This window comes from Anomalospiza imberbis, chromosome 20 (genome assembly GCF_031753505.1).
Source record: "Anomalospiza imberbis isolate Cuckoo-Finch-1a 21T00152 chromosome 20, ASM3175350v1, whole genome shotgun sequence".
Classification (NCBI taxonomy): domain Eukaryota; kingdom Metazoa; phylum Chordata; class Aves; order Passeriformes; family Viduidae; genus Anomalospiza; species Anomalospiza imberbis.
The window spans coordinates 5,714,115-5,720,273 of record NC_089700.1 but is presented as its reverse complement, the minus strand read 5'-3'; the positions used below and the strand labels follow the sequence as shown (position 1 = coordinate 5,720,273).

Genomic DNA, 6,159 nt, shown 5'->3' with positions numbered 1-6,159 from the left:
TGCTGTGGGGTCAGGGTGTCCCTGAGATAAGGGACAATTAAATGTCCCCTGGAGCCAGGGGTTTGGGGCTGGCTGGATTTGGGCACTGCTGTCCCATGGAGAGCTCCAGGATGGTGCTGGGGCTCCTTTTCCTGCCTTGGAGCTGCTCCTCGTGCCAGGTGGACACTGTGGAGGACACAGGGACATCTCTATCCAACTCCTCTTTGTTCCACAATTCTCCATAATCCTTCTTTTACCGTTTTTTTTTTCCCCATAGAATTGCAGCTCCTGCTTTCTTGCCAGGTTACTCCAGAGCTGTGAAAGGAAGGAGAGGGATTTGTCTTTACAAATAAACTGTGGGTCTGCTGAGAAATAAAATGTAATACTGAGAGCTGAAAGAAACAGTGGGAAGAGCCATAAATTCCATAGGAATTCCACTGACTGACACAGGAAAAGAAAAGGGGGGGTTATATATTAGAAGGGCGTGTATTTGGTGTTTTGGCAAGTCTGTGGCTCTCAAGTACCTCAGCCAGTGGGGAAAGAGAGAGGGAAATGTGGCTGGGAAATTGGGATAAAAGAGATGCTGCATCCTCCAAAAATCTGAGAGACCCCATGGGAAATGCCCCATGGCCTCTCCCTTTATTTGAATAAAGCTCCAGGACTCCTCTGTCTCCTTTTTGGACATAAACCTCTGGTGTTTGTGGGTTAATTTTCCTGACAGTTGCACTGCTGTGGTATGAAATTGGAGCAAGAGATTTATCTGATCCCATCTTTTTCATTCTCCTCATTTCTGCTCTTGCCCAGCAATGCTGAGTAAACTCAGCCAAGCTCCCCCCAGCATTTCCAGGCACAGCACCACCGGCTCAACCAAAACGCCTCGATTTGAATTTGAGGAGGCAGAAGCAGCAGCTCTGCTGAACGCAAGAGGCAACCCAGGAACGAATGAAAAAGAAAAATAAACAACAAAAAGAGCAAAATTGTTTAACTTTGGAGCGTGTAACAGGTTGTCATGGGGAAGGCGTGTGGGCTTTCCCGCGAAGGGAGCAGCACTGCCGACCTTTGGAGAGCGTTTGCTCAGAGCCAGCTGCTGCTTCCAGCACATCCCTGGGCTCGGGGAATCCACAGCCTGCTGCTCTGGGGGAGAGGCTGCTCAGCCCTGTCCCCCCTCCTGCTGCAAACCCTCATCTCCATGCCTCGAACCCCAAACGTGCCATCCTGCAATGGAATACACCACTGCAAGGGGGAATGGCTTTAAATTAAAAGGGAAATTGAGGTTAGAGCTAAGGAAAGCATTTTTTTATTGCCCAGAGGGGTGGTGGATGCTCCACCCCTGAAATTTTTTTATTGCCTAGAGAGGTGGTGGATGCTCCATCCCTGAAAATATTCAAGGCCGAAATCGAGATTAGATTGAAGGAAAGCATTTTTTTAATTGCCCAGATAGGTGGTGGATGCTCCATCCCTGAAAATATTCAAGGCCACGTTGGATGGGGCTCTAGCAACCTGGTCTTGGTGAAGATGTCCCTGGAGGGTTGGCCTCAAGCACCTTTAAAGATCCCTTCCAACCCAAACTGCTCCGTGCTTCTCTGATGCTCAAGAGCTTGGCATTGCACAAAAGTCAGGGAGTCCCTGGGAAGATGTCTAAAAAGCAGCCGGAATTAGCCCCAAATTGAATCTATCACACAATTCCAGTCCTACCTGAGCTGGAGCACCACAGCCACACCTGAGTTGCAGCACCTGTAGCTGTACCTGGATAAACACAGCGTCAGCAGCTCATGTTTCCCTCCCAGTTTTTGGCAATGATCCAGCCAATAATTTCAGGGATTCAACTATTTATTCCGTCCTATTCCAGGAAAAGTGCAGGAGATAAAGATTTATACCTGGCCTCCATCCAGAGCTTGGAGATACCAAGGTGGGATGCGATGCTTAGAGCTGGGACCACACCAATTAACCACACCAATTAGCCACACCAATTAGCCACATCAACTAGCAGCAGGTGACAACTGAGTGCAGGCAGCTCACAATGCCCAACAATCCCAAAACCAGCTGGGGGATGAAGACAAGGAACTATCCTGTCCAGGAAAACCACCCCATTCCCAATACTGCCTGTTGGTCTCCAGAAAAACAGAAATTCCCCAAATATTTGCTCAGAAGTGGAGCCAGCCTTGGGACAAGGGCACCTCAGGAGGGGACAGGGACTCTCCTGGATGTTCCCAGCACGGGGCTGGGCTGGCTTTGCAGGCTGAGGCAGGAGGTCTGCCTGCAATCACATCTCCCCCCTCTTTTGCAGGCTGCTGCATATGTGCTGTGTGCTGGAAGCAGCTTAAAGAGCTTTTGATAGCATTGCTGGGAGAAAATGAACCTGTTAATACTGCTATTTGCTGCGCAAAGGATTCACGCCCAGAACACTTTCTCGCAGCAATGATCATTTTTAGCTGTGAGAATGAATTAGCCCTTCCACTGCAAAGCTATTTGAATCGCAGAGAGGTCATGGAGGAGTAGCAAAGTGATTATTTGGGGGTAAGGCCCTGTCTTCGCCTCGAGGAGATGTGGGTTTAATTCTCATTTTTAACTCTCTGTTGCCAGCCACTTCCTGCAACCTCGAAATCTGTTTGTGCAAGGGCACCACGAGGGCTTTGAACACACCTGCAGATGACCTGCTGCTCCCAGGCTGCTGATGGGAGCTCGGGGGGTTTGTTCTGGCAGCACTGGGGTGTTTAATCACCCTCAGATTGCTGAGTGTGTTTACAGCAACTGAACCACAAATCTGGGGAGACCTGTGGAACTAAACCAGGCACTCGCTCCTGGCTGATCCCAGCCAGTCCCAAACCCTGCCCTGCTCCCAGGAAGGGTCTGGCTCCCGGAGTGGGAGTTAATTGCAGGCAACATTTCTATAGCAAAGAGGCCAAACTTAGAGTTATTCCTCTAGAGTTGCTTCTGAGTGTGCCAAGCAGTGCTTTTCTCATCAGGGCACTGGGAGAGGGGCTGGTGTGGGCTGCGGGGATGGGATCTGCCTGAAAAAGGGATTTGTTGTGTTTTGGATCTGTTAATGGTCACAAAGATTCCTATCCAACCTTTCCAAATCCAGGCTCTGCCTGAAAAATGAATGTATTGTGTTTTGGATCCGTTATTGGTCACAACAATTCTTATCCAACCACTCCATCCCCAGGCCGGGCTCTCATGGCTTCTCCAAGGCAAGGAGACCTTTCTAAGGTCTCTTGGCATCTGATCCCAATGGGACAGGAGTCCAGGATAGATATTCCCAAATCCTCCCCTAGAATCCAAAGCCAGCTCCTCCGGGCTGGCCGTGATGAAATGCAGGGCTTCCCTGGCTGGCTCTGGTTTTCCCTACTGAGAGGTAAACAAACTCTTCTCACTCACACCATCTATTCCCTTCTCCACCTTCCCGTGTTCCCAATTATCTTAAGGAGATTGATAAACCCACCACTGCTGCTCTGGTTACAGGTCACTTCCCCCCGCAGTGAGGAGTGCAGGAATCGATAGCCAGAAATAGTGGCTGGGAATCAAATTCCCTGAGCAGAACTGGAAGGCAGGAGGAGGAGGAGGAGGAGGTTCCATTCTTTGCCCTGGAGGAGCGGGATATGGAGCTGAGGGGAGGAAAGTGATCCCAGCGTTCAGCCACTCATTTATATCTGGGACAATGCTGGAGAAGCTCAAAGGGAAAGAGGAATGCTGAGGACTCTGGGAGCCTTTTGGAGGCAGCTTCACACCAGGAGTAGCTGCAGGCAGGATTTTAACACTGCCTATGCAGCCCGCAGTGAGAGCTCTTGGTGATTGAAAACCAGGCTGGTGGCAGCCAAGAAGGAACAGGTGGAAGGAGGACAAAAAGGAATAAATTGACTTTGTTTTTAAAGCAGAAAAGGCTGGGCCCTCGGGACTGACTCTGGGATGGGCCACAGGTTTTGGATGCAGAGAGAGGGAGGCTCTTTGCCCTCACAGGGGCTTGGGATGATGGAGTTGGAGGCACACCCATGAGCAGCTCCCATTGCTCAGCTGAGCAGCTCCAGCAGGAGTGGGAAGGGCTGCTGGGGAGGCTGAACAGGGGAAATAACAGTGTTCGTTTTTATTCCTGCTAGTAAACTATAATTATAAATTATAATTTGGATGTTTAACAAATGCTGCAGGCTTTTGCAAGCTTGCAGAGTGCCAGGCTTGGCTGTATCCAGGTAAAGGGTGGCCTTTTGGGGAGAGGCACTTTGGTCAAACACTTGCACCCGCTCTGAAGCTGGGATAAGGGTGTGAAAATTTCCACAGGGGTCAGATTTTTCTGGGTTTAAAAATCTGTCTCAAGCCATCTCCAAAGTGCCTTCTCTTCCTGGTGGGATGAGGTCTAGAAATGCTGTCTGATTCCACATCTCACAGCACTTCTCAAGGAGGGGTGGGAAACAAAGGAAATTCTCCTCAGTCCTCTAACCCAGCTGCTGTCCTGTGCTTCCAGAGGACCTGAGAGCTGCAGGACCATGAAATGCCAAATGTCCCTCAGCCTCTCTGCTCTGGAGAGGCTGGTGGACCCTCCAAACAGAGGGCAGCTGCCAGGCTGGAAGAGAAAATCATCCAACCACTTCCCCACCACACTTCCCCAGCCACCGAGACTCCAGCTGGAACAGGGCAGGGTTTCACCCAGGAAAGAATATTGGAGAAAAAGCCAAGGGCGATTGGCAGCTCTTGCTTTTCAGAGATTGCCTTTCCCTCCAGCATCTGCTCCCACACCTGCACCCAGACTGGACTTGGGCTGTGCTGAAGGGCTCCAGGTTTTCCTGCCCATTGCTCGGGGCTGGTGCTGCACTCCAGGGATGCTCTGGCACCAGGCAAGGGGCAGGAGGGTCCCTCTACCCTGTGCCTGCTCACACACAGGGTTTACAGGACATCCAACAGGAATTTATCCACCACTGCAAAGGGAATTTATCTACCACAGCAACGGGAATTTAACCATTACAGCAAAATGCTCAGAAACACCACAAGCAAAGTGGGGAAATGCACCCAAACCACCTCCTGTGCCCCTTGCTCCACATTAGCAGCTGCTTCCCTCTGGTCTGGATCCTCTAAATGACTCAGTCTGCCCTTGCTGCTGACTCCCCAGGTCCCAAACCCCTTTTCTTCCCCCAAAATCCCCCTGGCACTGCCCCCATCTCCCTCCCATACCCGCTCTGCTTGTGGCTGTTTCTGTGGAGCCCCTGTGTGCTTCTCCAGCTCTCAGGGTATAAATATGGTGTGAGATAAATATTGTCATGGCACATTACCCTGGTCCTTCCTCACCCATACACGGTGCAGACAGAGTTATGCATCTGTTTATGTGTGTGTATATATCTAATTATACTGTATAAACTGTATATCCACCTCTCTATTGTGTATATTTAATAGAAACACCAGCTAATTGCCCTCAATAAATATAAATGGGGATTAACTGTATTGACATTAAATTTACTGGTAATCTCCTCGAAAATAAACACCCCAAATAAAACAAACACATAAAATAAAAGTAGGGGACATCACAGTTTTTATGTTTGGTTCTTTCCACCGCACGCAAGGCTGGGGCTTTGCCAAGTGAGAGCGCCGAGGTCTCCAAAACCTTTTCCAAAGACACCCCCAGGGAGCTGTTGGCTCCTCTTGGAGGTGTTTGCAGCTGCAAGAGCCTCGTGTGTGCTGGCAGGAAGGCTTTGGTGGCCCCGCTGTGCCCCGGGGTGACAGCTGGGCTGGCAGATTGGCGATGGGCTCCGGTGCCTTCCAGCCCGAGGTCACTGCCTCCAGCACGGCCCTGATGGAGTCATTAGGGCTGAGCAGAATCATTAGGGCTGAGCAGAATCATTAGGGCCAGCAGATGTTGGACAGTGTGTGTCAGATGGGCTGGGGGGGCCCGGTGGGCAGGTGGCCATGGGGCAAGCAGGAAGACCCCGTTAAGGCCAAGCGGGCACGGGTAGCTGCTGGCACCGAGCCCACCACAGGGTCTGTCCTGGCCTCACTACAACCCTCTCTTCAGCTCTCACATCTCTTTCTAGCCAAGAAAGAGGCTTCATTATTTTTGGGGGCATTGCCACCTGAGGTTTCATTGATTTCTGGGGGCATTGCCACCTGAGGTTTCATTGTTTTTGGGGGGGCATTGCCACCTGAGGTTACATTGCTTTTGGGGGGCATTGCCACCTGAGGTTACATTGTTTTTGGGGG

At 50.8% G+C, this 6,159-nt stretch overlaps 1 long non-coding RNA gene across 2 annotated transcripts; it reads left to right on the top strand.

Annotated features, from left to right (window-relative positions):
* Positions 1-1,276: 1,276 nt before the first annotated feature.
* Positions 1,277-5,397, top strand: LOC137485685 (uncharacterized). 2 transcript variants are annotated; one of them, XR_011005424.1, is made up of 2 exons: positions 1,277-1,888; positions 3,146-5,397. It is a non-coding gene; the product is annotated as an uncharacterized lncRNA (long non-coding RNA). The 2 variants fall into 2 exon arrangements; XR_011005423.1 differs by lacking the exon at positions 1,277-1,888 and adding an exon at positions 1,947-2,496.
* The last annotated feature ends 762 nt before the right edge of the window (positions 5,398-6,159 follow it).